Below are 18,026 nucleotides of genomic sequence, written 5' to 3' on the forward strand. Positions count from 1 at the left end.
TGCTTTGCTGGAGTATTTTTTAATGATTTCTGGAACAGAAGCTGATGTAAAAAAGGGGATGCTTAGTAGGGCATACACAGTATTGTATGATAACTATAAGAATCAGTCTGAGAAGGTTAGAAAAGATTGGGAAGAGAGATGGAAAAGCAGTTTACAGGGGAATAATAGGAGGACATAAGTACTGGTCCCAGGTGTGCAACAATGTCCACAAAGTGTAGGATTTTTGCTTGGAAGTGTTTGCATAGGCATTTTATACCGCAGTCAAACATCAAAGACATTTACCTTAAGTAAATACTAAATGTTGGATGTGTGATACACTAATTGGTGGGGAAAAGGCAGGAAACTAAGAACATAAATTCAGGCACAAAATATTTTCTTAGTTATGACAAATAAATACAATGATCTAGTAGAAGAAACACCAATAAACTCCAAAATCCACTCACGTGTAAGCCAGTAGGAGAAGAACTACCATAAATTTGGACACCAAAAATAAGCAAAAAAATGTATTTATTCACCACTTTAGTCTTTCAAATGTTACTTCATCAGAAATACTACAGCATTCATACTACATTCTTTTATTCAAGTCTTTACCGAATAAAAACATTTCCAAATAATCTAATTAGATCAAAAATTATGTTAGTAACAATTATCTCATGTTCTTTAAAAAAAATTGAATGTTGATATCTTCACTGACACCTGGATGGCAGTCTGCAATCAGTTTGTGTCATTCACCTTCCTTTTGTTCTAATCTATTTTTGAAGTCACCTCCTATCAAATCCATCTGTAGACATTTAGAAACTTACACTTCAGAATGTTTGTATAATGCATTTTTCACATCTTAACTTTAATAGCATACAAATGCTATTTAGTCTGTGTAAAGACCTTGTGGTCATACAAATTTAAAATGCCTGCAAATACCTGCATACACTACACCTTTAGACTGACAATTAAAACTTTCATAACAAGTAAAGTTCTTGTTAATATGTGAACAACATATATAAGGTCCTTTGTAAATGAGTCAGCATACAGAGCAAGAATTACATTTGCATGTTCCCTTAGGTTTGTCATTCTTTTTGGGTAGCTACACAGTAACTGATGATATAATAGGTTATTGGAAAAATTATTGGGTAAGAACTTGAATAAAAGTATGTAGTATGAATGCTGTAGTATTTCTGATGAAGTCTAAAATCTGATAGATGAAAGCGGTGAATAAAGACATTTTTGCACTTATTTTTGGTGTCCGAATTTATGATAATTCCTTTCCTACTGGCTTTCACTTTAGTGGATTTTGGAGTTTATTGGTGTTTTCTTCTGCTTGATCATTGCATTTGTTATTTGTCATAACTAAGAAAATATTTTGTGGGAGTGTAATGAGATGGCAGATTAAAAAAAAATAATCCCTACAGAATACACTGTTAGAAATATGGGGGGGGGGGGGATGTCTGTAACTAAGGAAATAATGCTTTTGAGTTGGGACATAGGGTCTGAATTGTCTAGACACAGTAAATTGGATCTTTAAAAAAGGGAAAGAAGAAATTACATAGAAATAAATGGAATTTATGGGAACAATTCATGCAAATTGATGCTTAGAAGCAACAGTGAGGTTTATGGGAAGGCAATAGTTGGGCAATTTATGTAATGTTGGACTACATGAGAGTTTTCTGTAAAGAAAGAAAACCTATGTCACATATAATATGTGTAAATGAACTTAATGTATGTGTGATTGTCTTAAGTGATAATTTAGAAAAGGTGATTAAAACACAGACTTTCACAGCAACCTCTTTGGGTCACCGTATAGATAATGCAAGCCATAGCATCACCAAAAATAACGGTAAGCATGTACAGGAAAATGACGCCCTGATATCACGGGCTGTCATTTTACCATTGCAATCTGCATGTAGTATTCTTACATAGGAGCACACATTCATATTTCTATCCCTTTTTAATTTAATTTCTTTTCAAGGCTACTTAGTGAAACTAATGTAGAAAAAAACAGCCAACTATACATTTTTAGAGCATTGTTTACCCCCTGAGAGCTGCCTATATATACAGAAGGTGAAGCTATTCTTCTTAATACTGCTTCACACATATACATTATAGCTTTCCCAAAATGTGCAACCTAGTATACAAAATGGTTGTACCATACAAAACAACATGATTTTATACCTATTTTAATGCGCATAGGCCAATTAGATCAAGATACATGAATACATATGAATTACTTTATTTTGCTATCTTGCATTTGTGCCCATCATTGATAGCATGTGACATCAAGCTTATGCTGGAGATCTGCAGGAATAAGCACATTGTGTTACCCACAATTCAGATAGTTAGGTAAAAGCAGAGTTCCTGTGCAACCATTTTATTCCCTGTGAAAGCGATATCATTTTCAGAGGAGATTTGGGAGATTAGGATGGTTTCTAAAGGAGAGCAAGATTTTGCTGTATGTCCTTCTTGAATAGCTCAGCAAGTGCCAAAAGGGCCCTTATAATGGTGCTTTCAGGAAGATAAATGTTTGGTATGACCTGGAGGGGTGTTGGCCACAGGTATTGTGAGGAAATGAAAATGGTGTATGCATTAATATGATGATACACAGTGCTACTACAACCTGCATCACCTCGGTACGTGACAAGTGGAAGTTAGTTTACATTTCACCAGGTCACTGAATGGATAGCATTTTTTTATTATTATTTTTGGGACTATTTTTGTTGAATGTAGGTCTTTTTCACAGTCAGCTTAGTAAATCTGTTTAAGCTACTATGTGCATATCATTAAAGTACATTGTTTCTTCTCCCTGAAAACCAATTTAGAAGGCCATTCTTTTTGTCAAACCATTCTGTATGAAGAAGTATTTTTACCAATCGAATCTATCTGGCCCCATTATATCTACAATCAACAGCAGGTACTCATAGGTTCATAGGTTGGTACTAGGCTATCGACCCTAGGGCCTATATACGCCTAGCCATAACAATTCCCTGGTTGTTTCTTCCCACACTATTTACTTCCCTGGAACCCTGTCTAGCAGGGTGACTGATGTGATCCCTGGAAGAACACTCTTACCCATTAAGATGATCCCTTTTTAACGTACCAGCATGATATAAAATCCCTGTCTCTGCCATAGCAATGTAGCATCACTGCAATCATATCACAACTGCAAATGTTTTAAGTCAGAACTGAAGCATTGACACTTTGATCATTAATAGTTGTCATTAGCTCAATACTGCTCATATACCCAGACTTTTATTTTAGTGTTGCGTTTCAATAATTTCTGCTGCAGCTTTTAATTGCTGTTTAGGAGATTGGGAGCCAACTCAGAGGTCACAGATTTGTATGGTGACAATAATACAGACTGAGGCAATTGAAACTATTTTTCTTACTTTATACTAGACACTGAACTGGGAAAATAAACTGTCATAGGAGCCACAATGCATAGATGAATGACATGAGCATAGAAATAAAAGAAATGACACTGAAAACAATAGGAAATGCATAAGCTTAGCTTGGCTTCTAGCAACAGACGTAACGGGCAAAGATCTGTGCCAGTTATTAGAAAGTAATGCAATGAGTGCATTGGGGCTATACCTATGTGTTTTTAAAACATCTATAACCCCTTTCTATTTGGAAAATACTAGAAATAGTTATTGATAAAAATATTTGCAACCTTTGTAATGAAGTCAGCAGATGGCATAAAATTGTTTCTTGTTTTACCTATTTAATAAGGCAAGCATGATAAATTTCCTTCAATGGTAACAAATGTGCAACAAATGAAAGTTAACTCCTATGGCAGCTGAGAGGCAGAGCTCATGGCCATTACTGAAGCAGTGCCCAAATGATCTGCCAGTGCAGCACAACATGATAGTAATCTCACTTCTTCCTCTTTATCGTCTTCTTCCACAACTGGGCCTGCAGAATGAAAAGAAACAAAATGACTGCATGCATATGCTACAAATATAATATCAGTAAAGTGGATTTTCAAAGTTGTGGTACAAACCCTTATTTCAAAAATGGCACTCTTGCCTTTTATAGCATACAGCAATATTCAAGGTTATTTTAAATTATTTGAGAGCAAGATAGGTTTTTCAAGAAAAGAATTAGTGTTTTTAATAACAGGGGGGATAATCATTATTGTTCAATTTGATTTAATTGAATGAGCATGTGATGTCATTATGATTAATGTATAAAAGGCTTGTGTTTTCTTTGTAACACTGACTCTGAGGAAGCCAATTATTTGGTGAAAGCGCTTAGTCGGTGTGTATTAAAGGATTTACTTCCAAGGTTTGGTGTGGTTTGCTGGTGTCTCGAAGCAGTTGTCGTGGTTTTTCCATTTTTCAGTTTTTTACCCTGTCTTGGGAATTGTTGCTATTTAATATTCAATTACCACTCATCCACTATTGAAACTCTGAATTCTAGAATCCATGCAATTGCTACGGATGCAGCAAAGTTTTAGTCATGTGTTCATGGGGGTCTACTTCATAACACTGAAATTTCATAAGGTTGAATTTCATAACACTGAAACCAAAACATCTAAATCCCAAAACACTGAAAACTCAGAACTTTAAAAAGTGTGCTTCATGACAGTGAAAACTACAATGCGTATGTAAATGACACCCTCTCCACGTATAACAACATGTAACTAACAAACATACTTTGTACTACATTTCTGCAGGGGGGCAAGCACCCCTGCACCCCCCCTAAATTAAATATACCAACTCCAAGATGGCACTATGGTGGGAAAAAGTTAATTTTCTAACCTCGGTGTAGTAAATTAACTTTTTTCCACTCTTGTGATCTTGGAATTGGTATATTTAATTTACAGTGGGTGTGGGGGGCAGAGCAGCTTGCCCCCCTGCAGAAATGTAGTAGACACTGTTTGTTAGTTAGGTGCTGTTATAGGTGGAGAGGATGTTATTTAGATATGCACTATAGTTTTCAGTGTTAAGAAGCGCACTTTAAATGTTCTGAGTTTTCAGCGTTTTGTGTTTTCTTTTTTTTTTTTTTTTTTTTTTTTTTTCAATAATCATTTTTATTGTTTTGCAAAACCATTATACATTTCACACACTATTTACATTATGTACAATATTGCTTCCAATGTTTTAGTTCCATTTTGAATTTCCCTATAATACATTAAGAATAAATATCATTTTAACCAAGTACAGGAAAATAAAATCACCAAAAATTAAACATAAATGCATCTACAATAGACAATTATAAACCAACTCAAGCCAATAATTTGTATTATTTCTACATTTTCTATCTAATCCAAGAATGTGTTGGTACACATACAGAATGTCCTGACGGAAAGTGGATAGGAACCGCTACGCCAAAATAATATTAAAGATTTGTTCCCAAAGCGTTTTGTGTTTTCAATGTTTTGAATTTTTGATGTTCTGGTCTCAATGTTATGAAATTCAATGTTATAAAATGTCAATGTTATGAAGTAGACCCGTTCATGGACACTTATTTGTGAGTCATGTACCTAGCTACATAATACTACATACATAGGTAAGACATGCCCTTAGTGTTGCACCACAATAAAAAGTTATGACTATGTACATTGAAAACACAAGTAACAAGACAGACTGTACAACTATTTAATAATAACAATAATAATAATAATAATAATGATAACAACCAAAAGAAAAAAAGAAAAACATTGGGTTTTTATCAGGATGCCACAATAGACAATGACTGTATCAGACTGTTCCAACTACAGCAAATCATACTACACCGTAAATAATCAAGCACTCAGTCACCACATTTCAAGTCACTGGTTTATTTATTTATTTACATTTGTTAATAGGTTGGTATCCATCTGGGCAAGTAGCCCATTTTCACAGGAGATCCTGGGAGAAAAGCTCCATAACAATAGTACAAAAAAGATTACAAAAATGATTACAAAGATTTACAAAGAATATACAAAAATTTTAACAGTTGCCTACAATCACAATTTACAAAAAGAGAAATTAAAACAGAAAATATTACATTTCCTAAGCCCTCACTACAGAGAGCAATATGAACTCGGGTACATAACATAGCTAAAATAAACCATCGTGTTATTTTCATTTGCTAAAAGTAAAACAAGGACAATATTGCAGAAAAGAACAGTCGATTGATGGCAAGAGAAACTAGCCAGGAGTATTACAGGAGCACAGCTAATGTTGTGTAAGGTATTCCTTTAGAAGGAGTTTGAAGCTATGACTATCTGTGCTTTTTAAGTTATTCTGGGGTATTAGGTTCCACTGATGAAGTTATAAATGTAATGTTTAAAATCCCATTTATTTAAAAAGATAGCTGTATCATTTAAACAAGGCCAAGTCTGTAACTCCCAATAAGGCTTACCAGTAATATTATTTTTCATTTAGTTTCCTCTGTCTCCACCAGTACAATATTTAATCAAATGATCAGTTTTAGAAAACACATTTTTTCCAATACGTACATATTTCCTTGTGTCTACATAATTCATTTAAAGTTGTCATTATTCTTAATATAATAATGCTCATATGGATGTGAATGGTTCTTCACGTTACATCCTGCAATGTAAATCACATATTCAGATCCACAAGTAAAGTAACAGAGTTGATGATTTTTGCATTAAAATAAAATGGGATTATGTGAGATAAACCTGCGTTGACTGTATTGACCACATCTTTAAGTACCTGTCTTGTATTTCTACATACCATTGCGACTTCTTTTTCAAAATAACACTTTAACTTATTACATTTTTTGGTTACAAAATAGTGCTTCTCCCCTAATTTACTGGCAAATCCTCCTAGAGATTGTGAGATTCTCAGATTATTATGAATAACATAGTAATGCAATCTAGTGAATATTTCCCAGAGAGGGAGACGGACATTCTGTGCCATTCCAGCCTATCCCATTTTAATTTCTCTCTCTTTTTTTTTTTTTTTTTTTTTTTTTTTTTTTTTTTGCTAAGGCTGTTCTAATACATTTATCTAATACTTTATCAGGGTATTCCCTGGATAAAAATATTTTCCTCATGAATCGTTGTCAGCTAGCATTGTAGTACAAGTTAGATTAAGTATTCTAGTTGCTTGGCCAGTAAAATGCAGCTTTAACTAACAGCATGCATGCTATTAAAGTCTAACACATTACAAGTTATATTTTTATAATTAGCTGCAGTTGCTTTATATATTTGAATCATCCTTTTTGTAGATATATATAAAATAAAAATTTGTTTCACCTAAATGATCTTTAAATCTAAAACAAAAAAAATGAATAGTAGGATTCAGAAATTCTATGAGCAGATCAAAAGTATATTAACATTTCCTTTCTAGATTATGAAAACATAATCAATAAAATATAACAGTATCTAGCTTAATAAACTCATTGCAATGATGTACAATTTTTTACCAATGTGTTAAAAGCATATTTGCATAACTAGGTACTATACAGTTACTCTTGAATTATACCATTTATCTGATATACACATTTGTCTAAACAAACAAGAAAAAAAAATGTTATGAAAGGCTGTATCTAATAACTCAGTGATAACCAGAATTTCTTCAATGATAACAGAATTAAGATTTATTAGTTCATTATTCATCCATTCTAACCTTAAAATATGAAGTATCTCTGTGTATAAATACTTTATCTCCACAGTGATTAATATATCTTCTGCATGTATTTCTATACTCAAAATAATTTTACCAAAGTAGCTTGACTCTCTGTTGTAAGAGTCTGCTACTGTAACAAAATATTTTATTTTTTTGTTTTCCAGAGAAATACACCAAAACCAGCTGCAATCAGGGGGTTGAAAAGAAGTTTTGTTTTTCTTGCTTCCATAATTGCTCCAGTGGTTGAAACACGGAAAATGACACATTTTTATGCATTGATCTACAATTTTGTGGCTTATCTTAGTGATGTTTGTATAGGTTGTAGATTACTTCTCTGAAACTCTGACATTTGTTGTTGAATTATTGTTGGAATCTACAGAGCAAATCTGCAACGAGTACTGTGTAAAGGGGCCTTATGCTGAGGCATAGTTACTGCATCAAAATAAGGGGACATCCGTAGGTTCATAGGTTAGTACTAGTCTAGCTGCTCTTGTTGGCCATTTTAATGTGATCCATTTTCCCTTTTTGTGCTCAACCTATTTGATTTGGTTATAGATTGTCCTTGTTCATCCTATGGCTGGTTATTTATGACTGCTAAAGAGAATAATTGGTTTCATACTACAGATTTGAGGGGACTCATGTGATAAAGTATTTAGAAGTGGGCACTCTCCATTAGTAGTACAGGCACAGTCCTGGGGTAAATGTTCCCATCCATTGTTGTGCTTAAATTTGGACAGGAATGCACTTTGATTTATATGGATGAGTAGTCTGTTCCATAGCAGTGGTATTCTCTGCGAGATATACCCACCCCCCATACTGTTCCTTCAATGTGACAGAAGAGGTTTAGATACCTAGGCAGAGTATTTTCTGATACCATTTGACTTGCTGAAGTACAGTAAATCTATCAGTAATAGGTGGATGATTCCTTGTATGCCAGAAACAAGTGAACTCTTAGTCTGTAGGATACTGAATATAGTGACAGGGCTTTGATTCGGTCCATTTAGGACATTTTGTTTAGGCCTTGTATCCTTTCAGTAAGGTATATCTGTGGGTGTTCCAGTTGCTGCATGTGTCTGGACAGATAAATGACAAAGGGACATTATATTCAATAACTGGACTAATGAGGGCTGAGTAAATGTCAGCAATGACATTCCTAGATATATACACAATCCCTTTGTTTATAAACTGTGCAATATAGGACTTTTTTTTACAACAATGGACACAAAGATGAAAAGTTATGCCACTGTACACATAATTTCACAAATCCTAAACAACTGCATCAACTCTTAGTCATATTGTTAATATTGTACTTCCTTCTGGTAGGTGACTTCCTGAGGAATACAATAATTCAGTTTTTTGCATTTAGTTTCAGTCCATGATTTTGGCATCAGTTATTTATTTAGGACAGTGCTTCCAGTAGGATACTTAAGTAATTTGGGGATTCAATGACTGCTTCTAGCTTGCAATCATCTGCAAACTTAGTCATCCAGAGCCCTTTGGCATTGGTTTTTACTTCAGAAATGTAGAAGATAAACTGGGAGGTCCAGGCACAGAACCCTGGGGTACTCCACTGGTGATTGGTCTCATTATGGAAGTAACTCCCCCTATTTTTATTATCTGCATCCTATCTCTGAGCCATTTGGCAGTCAGTAATTTCTGTTGATAACAATGTGCATAAAGGTAGGAAAGGAGGCTGGGGCTATGTTTACAATAAAAAATGATAGTTATAAAACTGTTAGCCATTACAAATTACCAGTAGCATTAAGGAAACTGCAGTGGCATAAGGTATAGCTAGTTACGGATTACAGTATACACAAATCTGTCTGACCAGTTATGTTCACAAGTGCACATGTACTAGCACAGCCATCTTAGGGAAACGACACTTGGAAAAGTTCCTATCCCAGGAGAATAAATTGCTCTTGCAGGCCCTCCACACCGATTGTATGTGCTCTCTGAACAGAGGTGCCACAGACAAGCATTATCACATCCACATCTGTCAGGGAGTGGGGCAGGATATGAATGCTTTTGACATATAAGTCTCTAGAACAGGTCAGATTAGGGATTACTGATAATATATTCTACTCAATGGAAAAGGCATAGGATACTACAACAGATGGTTCCAACACATGGGGGGGCACCATCATTGATAGTTCCACCACATGGAGGGACCACCATAACTTACAGTTCCACCACATGGGGGACCACCATCGCTGACAGTTCCACCACATGGGGGGTGTACCATCACCGACAGTTCCACCACATGGGGGAACCACCATTATTGACAGTTCCAATACTTGGTGGACCACCATTACTGACAGTTCCAATACTTGGGGGACCACCATTATTGCAGTGGCTCATTGAGCATGAGGGGCTTTAGCTATGGCCTGAATACAGGAGTTGGTTTATCACTAACCCATACTATGCTAGCAGGGTAAACATCAGGTTATCAGTGCCTAGTACTGTAGAGTATAGCACAATCAACTAACTTCAGTCTTCAATGATTTGCCAGTAAACCAGAAATTTTTGAGAAATAGGTCAAAAATATGAGTCAAAAATCTTGACATTCTGTGAAAAACTGGATTGCTAAGAGATATGCTGCTCCATTAGTTTGCGCATTGACCGGCTCTTCAACATGCAAAAAACATACGATAAAGCTGTAGATGTCTGGACTATATCTAATGTCCATGTTGGCAGGTCTAGGCAAAGGTGCATCCCTCAACAGGTCTAACACACACGCATACACAAAATTCACTATATTTTGTGTTTCTGCATTAATTACATTATACACCATTACCTAAATGTTCTAGGAATAGTGGAAGGGTGATATAAACCAAGTCTCCTACGCACATATGACATCACCAGCAGCAAATAGAGAACAACATATATGTGGCCTACTCCTTGCTTGCATGATACCTATGTCAATACACACACACACACATATATATGATTATTTTTATTATTTTCATGTGAATGCAGCTGTCACACAGATAACTCATGCACGAAATTGTTATAATTTGGATTGTATGAATCACAGAGGCTGCCTGGATTGTATGCGGATACATTGTAAATAGTACCCTGTGAATTACAGACCCCCGGGCAGTTCTGGTAAAGTGTGCCATTCCTGTTGCTGTATTTCACACCATTAGAACCAGATGGAGCCTTGATGGCAATATGGATGAAATCTCCCAAACTGTAAAACTCTTCTCCTACTCCCAGTCAATGAACTCCCCTACTGCTCCTAAAAATAAATCTCCATTTACACTCCATCAACCTAAAATTCCTGATAGCAACCTAACCTTACATATCCCTCCTGTTCTGTATGCCTTAAATTCATCTCCCTGCTCCCCAAACCTAAATTTCCATCCTAATTGCTGCCAAAAACCCTAATCTATACTGTCATCCCCTTAACTCCCTCCCTGTGATGTCTGTATTTACCTTTCTTGAACTCAGCTATTGTGGTCAGAGAATATGCAATAAATTCACTCTTTTTACTGTAAACTATTATTGTTTCGCTGCAATGCCATTACCTGTTAACTATATTATTGTGTCTGTTATGTTATAAACAAATCCTGTTTGTGTTCTTGTTTGTGAGTTATGCTTATGCCTCAATAACATGTATCAGACAGATATCCTGAAAGCCTAAATACAAATAATACAATTAAATTCATATTGCTGTACACCCCAGTATTAAAAAGTGTGCATTACTGTCAAATAGTAGTAGTTTGAAATGTCATTGCATTAGACAGTTCATTTGGGAAAGTCAGCATTCCATTTTTTTCAGCAGATAGTGTATTTCATTGTATATGACTAAGAGAAAAATTAACATCCCATGCCTGATACATTAGTAAAAGATTATTTATCATCAGGTAAAATTATTGGTTGGTCCACATTCTTTCTATATTACCAGGCATTAACTGGTAATAGACAAGGGATAAATTAACCATGCAGAATATGCATATACATTTAGTTATCTATCTATCTATATATATATATATATATATATATATATATATATATATATATATATATATAATCTGTGTGTGTTGTTTCTCTAAATATGATTGTTGTGGTATTTCTGTCAGCCATCCAGAACATAAACAACATATCAGAATGAATTAGCTACAACATCAGAATGAATGAGCTAAAATAACCCTTTTCATCTATATGAGTTCTTTGAACTTATTTATTTACTTATTTATTTATTTATTTTAATTAAGCAATACAGCAGTTTATACACAAATGCCTTAACTCATTTTTTGGTTTCGTCACTGCTGAAGAAATGAAGGACCATCAGCAGCACTCATCCCTGCTTAGTATTAATACATTCTAAATGGAGTGAAAATCTCAGCACTTGTCTCTAAAGACTTACCCTAAGATGTTAAAACTCAGCATGAAAATGAGCCTGCCGTAGGCTACTGATTCCATCAGGAACATTCACTGGTAAGGCAGAATACAAAATATGTTTATTAAAAAGATCAACTGTACTTTCAGTTTAATCCAAACATCTGTCCAATATCAGCTTATTCTAAGAATTCTGAGCTGTGGCAAGGCTCAAAATTAAAACAGCAGGTGACCTTGTACTGTAGAAATGGTATCACTGCATGCTTTCTACATAACCTTACAAATTATTCTGCAGTCCTGACTGCTAGTTATGATTATTTCTAATGAAAAAAGACATATTTTTGAATCTCTTAATGCTCATTGATGTGCAAAAATAAGACTTCACAAGTGCACATGTTTGTTTTCTTTCCTTTTCTTGATTTGAGTGTGGGGGTAAAAGAATGCATTGGCCTTAAAGATCAAATAACCATGTTTTGTTAAGGGAACGTGAAAAACAATAATATAAAACCATTTTGAAAGAAAATCTGATAATGTGCCTGAAAGCCAAAAAAAGAACACTGGTATTGTCCTCTGCGATTAGATAATTTGCTCATATCCACTGCATTATTAAAGACTTTTAGTCAGTGCTGCAGTTGTATTGCTGCCAGAGGCACAAGCAAGACATTATATATGTATGTGTATATATATATATATATATATATATATATATATATATATATATATATATATATATATATATATGAAATTATTCCTTCTGTACGTAATGTATCAGACACAACAGATAGTTTCTTTAGAATGTAAATGCTGTCTTCCACTATTGGAATAAAAGTATACCTGATTTTGAAAACAAAATAAAAAAAAAACCCTGCATTATGGCATACTTTGTACCATGAGTAAACGGCAAAAATGAAACCTTCAATGCTGTAAATACTGAAAGTCACTGTAAACCTAAATACATTCAGAAAATGGTCAAACTTTTCTAACCTCCATATTTTAACACAGTCTATCTAATATCACATGATGAAATTGATGGAAAACAATATTCAATACCTTGTAGATGTTCATGTAAATGAAAGTCTGTTTCAGAGTGCAAACACAAAGGCAAAGATTATCTGACTGAAACGTAAGGGAAATCAGACAAGGTGTCAAGGGAAATGGTTTACCAAGAGTAGCCCAGACTGAATAAATTACATTAAAATATAAGGCTGTGGTCCAGAAGATGAAATGAAGTAATAACATTTGTAAAGTTTACATATATATATATATATATATATATATATATATATATATATAAATATATATGCGTGTGTTTGGAGATGTACGTGTGTGTTTTTGTATATGTATGTATAGGTATATATATATAAATAAATATGTAGAGAGAGAGACATATAAAATGTGTGTGTGTGTGTGTGTGTATATATATATATATATATATATATATATATAATCTACTTTAGTAGATTGAATTACCAAATAACCAAAATTTATATGATCAAGAAGAGACGATCATAATGTTAAAACAGCAAAAATGTACATTGCCAAAACTACAAACAATGAAATACACCTGCGCAAGTCAGACACCAGCTGGACCTTTTGAATGTAGATTATGAACACAGACAAAAATCAGCAAGTATGCTGAAATTCTTAATTTAACAAAGAAATGTACATTTTTCAATGTTTTTGCAGGGGGTCAAGCTCTCCTTCACCTCCATATATCAACTCTGAGATCGCACTCCAGTGGGGAAAAGGGTCAGTTTCCCAAACCTCCTTGTACTGCAATCTCCATTAACAAGCATTGAAAAGTTACATTTTTAATATAAATTGTTTTAATGTAGTACCTGGTTTTTGTTTCTGTCTGCGATCTCCATTCAGTACTTCCAGGTGGTGTCCGATGTGTGCAGTTGTGTTTCGTTGCTTGTAGTTATCTATATCTCAGGATAGATGTATACATCTATTTTATTTTTACTTATTTTTACCACCATCTTTTCAGTAAGATTTTTTTTTTTTTAAAGATAAGGTTTCAAAATAGATCAAAATGTGGTTTGATACAGGAATATCTATACTTGGACAGCTCATGAATCTTTGTATTTTATGTTCGCTCTTACACTACTGTTTGGGATCAGTACCATAGAATAATTTTTTGAACTATTTTTTTGGTTGGAAATTTGGCTGAAATGGACCATACCAGTCTGACTCTGCTCTTCTTCTACAGAATGACGACATTTTCATACACTGATGTGTCAACCTATTAGCTTTATATAATAGGTGAAAATGCTTCAAAGGATAAGCAGTAATTACTTTGTACCGCTCTTTCTCTTACAGCAGACAGTTCGTACACCATCTGCATACACATTCCGCAGGATTCAGTAAAGCCTACACCAAGTATACACAGTTCTAAATGAACAGACAACACAGACATAACTCGCACCTTCTTCCTCTTAATTTTATTTTTCCTACTGATATTTTTTCAGCTTTAAATTCTGGCAGGGATTTATAAAAGTCCCCATAAAGTGCAGACTACATGAACGCAACAGTAATCTGTCTGAGTGACAAGAAGGCACAAAAAATGTCATAAGAATATTCTTGAATATATACCGTGGTCACTTAGTGTAGGCTTTATTGAATCTGGCTCATTGTTTATTCATAGATTTATATTATTGGATATATTTATGTACACAAGGACCCATACATGAAGTGGTGACCTTTGAAAGCCAGTATTCTGTTTACCCAAAAAAGTAACCTATTCTCCTCCTGTCATACCAATGTACCTGTTGGCTTAACTCGTATCATAATATTTTATATATTGGTTAATTGTTCTATCCTGTCTTGGATAAACATGAAGTCATTGTTGAAGTGGTTGGCTTGCCAAGCCAGTGCATTTGCTAAAATGTTGTGACATCAGTCCTCTGATTTCTTTCAGTTTGTGACGGTTATGCATTATATGCCGAGTAGATATCAGGGCTGGGATGCTGAAAGAATTGCAATGAAAGTACAGTCAGGACCAGCAGTATAGGGGAAATAGGAAAGGAAGAGATGAGGTTGTACGGAAAGAGAGAGGGAACAGGGAAAGTTTACTTTCCTTCAGTGTTATAATGTGATTTTAATTCTGATGAGAAGATGGTAAAAGGACCATCATAGCTTTGTAAACAAATGTTCAACAGGAAGACTGGCTTCTGCATTCAGGTCATAACAATTAGAAAAGTAAATATTCTGCTTTACCTGTGGACATTTAAACTATAACCAGTCTGCTCCTGTCTGTCCTCAATTTTATTTTTTTCTACTCTTGTCTTCTCTTGAATAAATTAATACTCCATATTCCAGTGGAAGTACAGCAACAGGCAACCTCCTCCATCAAATCTAACGGCAACTTAAAAATGTTCAACATTAGTACAATAAACTAAGTTTAAGCAAACTAATGTAAAATTTAGTTTTCTAAGGAGAGGAGCACATTTTAATATTTCTTTTAAACATTCCTGGAAAAAATAGTTTTTTTTTATAATGGAAAAAAGATTTTCTACTATTATAATGGAAACTTTCCACTCTACATTCTGTTGATTATTTAATCAATGCTTGTGCCTTGTTCCATGTTAAATAACATCAGGATGCAAATCCTAAAATGAAAATCTGTAACACTATCTATAAACATAAGACCTATAACAGTATCTACAAGTCCTAATATATAGTGTTTGGTAACATTTAATATTTAAAACAACACAGACAGAATACATTATGTTACAAAAATTAGCTGGAGTATAAATGCAGTTAAAAGACAGGAAACACTTTCATTATAGTGCAACTCCAACAATGCCTTGTTGAAGCTAAGCAGGTGAATGGAGAGGCTGGTCAACCTGGCCTTCATTTTCATTCTTTGAAACATAGAAAAGAAATCAAAAGAAAACAAAAGACCCTATACATTTAAACACACACACATTTTTATAACTCTGTATGTATTTGTTGTATTTACACACACACACAAATAAATATATGCATGCGTGTATGGCTAAGATGAAATTTGAACGGTTGAGCAGTGTGTTGTTAACCCATGTTGGTACTAGAGCAACAGTCCCTGGGTTAGGGAGATATGCCCTTTAATATGGAATTGTGTGATTTAGGAGTTGTGTATAGATACAGATATATTAGCAGGGGGTTTGTCCCCCTGCAAAATGATCTGAGGATTAGCCGAAGAACATGCAGTGTAGCATGTCAGTGTGTTTTTGTTGATGTAAAGCAGGGGATAGTTCAACCCATTTGCCACCTCCTAATAATATTAACATGCACATGTGACAAATTCTGAATCGTATGTGAATAACCCTGACTAACAATTCTTCCATGTGTGAAGATCAGAAAGGATAGAGAACCAGCAAAGGGAAGAACATTTTTTACTCTAACCCACAACCTCACCTCAGTGGGGGAACCAGGGATGGGGCAGGGGGTTGAAAATATGCTATTGGAACAGAAAAAGGCTATTCATTTTATTGCTAATAGACATAACATTTCTTGATGAGGAGATTGTGTACTGTCATAATGGCATTGTTTCAACTTATGAAGGTTTTAATATTTTTAACAGACATTGCTGTCACTAAGTCTCATTTTACATTGTCACAAAACCACAAAAAAGTAGCTTTATCTCCAGACAACTCCACAAAACCTCAAAAAAGAATGCAGTAGCTTCGGGAAAAAAAACTAACACTTTATTAGAACCAAGGTAAGAGCTTTCATCTCCCAGAAAACCAGAGACGACTTCAGACAACAAATAAAAAACATTCAATTTGATTTATACTTAAAATCACATGATCCACAGTTCCAAAAATCACAATTTTCTTACTTAAAATATATAATGCATTAAAAATCAGTACTATCATAATATATTTGATTACTTCAAAAACTTGTAAACCTACAATTATTAAAATATTATGTTGCTTCAGCCCTAATAAATTATAATGTTTTAATCCTTTTCTTTTTAAATACATCATGAATTCTTCTCTATTATTTAGCCCTGGTGGGAAACATGCATTAAGTCTCACTTGCCAACAATATTCCAATCAACCGAGTTCATCTTCTGTATTTACTAAGTTGGCAGTATTCTTTAATTTCTCTAAAACCAGGAACCTAAAATTTACTTTACACTTTTTATATTTGTAGTGTTTACTCACAGCGTTTTTTTCATCTATCTGAATGGCATATTTATGCTCATAAATTCTTCTGTATAATTCACGTGTTGTTCTCCCAACATAAAATGATTTGCATTCCAAACATTAAATAAACTACATTTTTAACTTTGCAATTATAAGTTACGGGTATTTTTACCTTATTTTTGCCACTTCCAATTCATTACTTTCTATATATAAGAAGTCGCACATATTACAATTAAAACACTTGACCATCCCACATCTCCTTTCTTCCACTCTTGAAGGATTCAGTTTAGACTGAAAATAATTCTTATAGCTTTTTGCTCTTTTCTGAATAAAATTAGGTTTTGCTCCTATCTTTTCTAGTAATTCCTCATTCATTCTAAATAAACTCCAACTGCTCCTTATAATATTTAAATAACATTAGAATCTGAGCTATTATGGACTGCCATAGCTGTTCTATACTTATGAGCTCCCTTTTTGTAGTAATTTTTTATTCACATTTTCTTTCATCTAACTGTACTTTGTATAATTTTTCAAACTGTTCCTTTGGTTACCACCTTTTTTCATTTTCATACATAAATGTTCTTTTATAAAAATCACAATCTTTTTTAGTTAAATTACAAATTATTTTCAGTTGTTCTTTTACTATGTTCAACTTTGTTCGTTTTGGGTGCGTACTTGAATAATGTAAGTACATATTGTTTCGTACTTCTTTCCTAAATACCTTAGTCCATAATCTATTTTCTTCTTTATATACAATAATATCTAAAAACGTAATTTCTTCAAAACTATACTGGTGTGTAACTTTTAAATAGGAACAAACATTATTAATATAACTTACAAACTCCTGCAACTTCTCTAGTGTTCAACTCCATAACAAAAGAATGGTGTCTATAAAATGAAACATTTTCACAATATTTTTTTTAAACTTACTTTCAAGTATATTGATCAACTCCCACCCATGCATGAACACATTTGC

At 33.9% G+C, this 18,026-nt stretch overlaps 1 long non-coding RNA gene across 1 annotated transcript in view; it reads right to left on the reverse strand.

Moving 5' to 3' along the window:
• Positions 1 to 3,706: 3,706 nt before the first annotated feature.
• The window catches only part of LOC122790083, a 291,592-nt gene continuing 277,272 nt past the window's right edge, over positions 3,707 to 18,026 (reverse strand). Inside the window, exon 3 of the long non-coding RNA XR_006362919.1 lies at positions 3,707 to 3,903. This is a non-coding gene — a long non-coding RNA (uncharacterized LOC122790083). The remainder of the gene's footprint in view (positions 3,904 to 18,026) is intronic.

Source organism: Protopterus annectens, chromosome 15.part0 (assembly GCF_019279795.1).
Source record: "Protopterus annectens isolate FY-2018-M chromosome 15.part0, PAN1.0, whole genome shotgun sequence".
Lineage (NCBI taxonomy): Eukaryota > Metazoa > Chordata > Ceratodontiformes > Protopteridae > Protopterus > Protopterus annectens.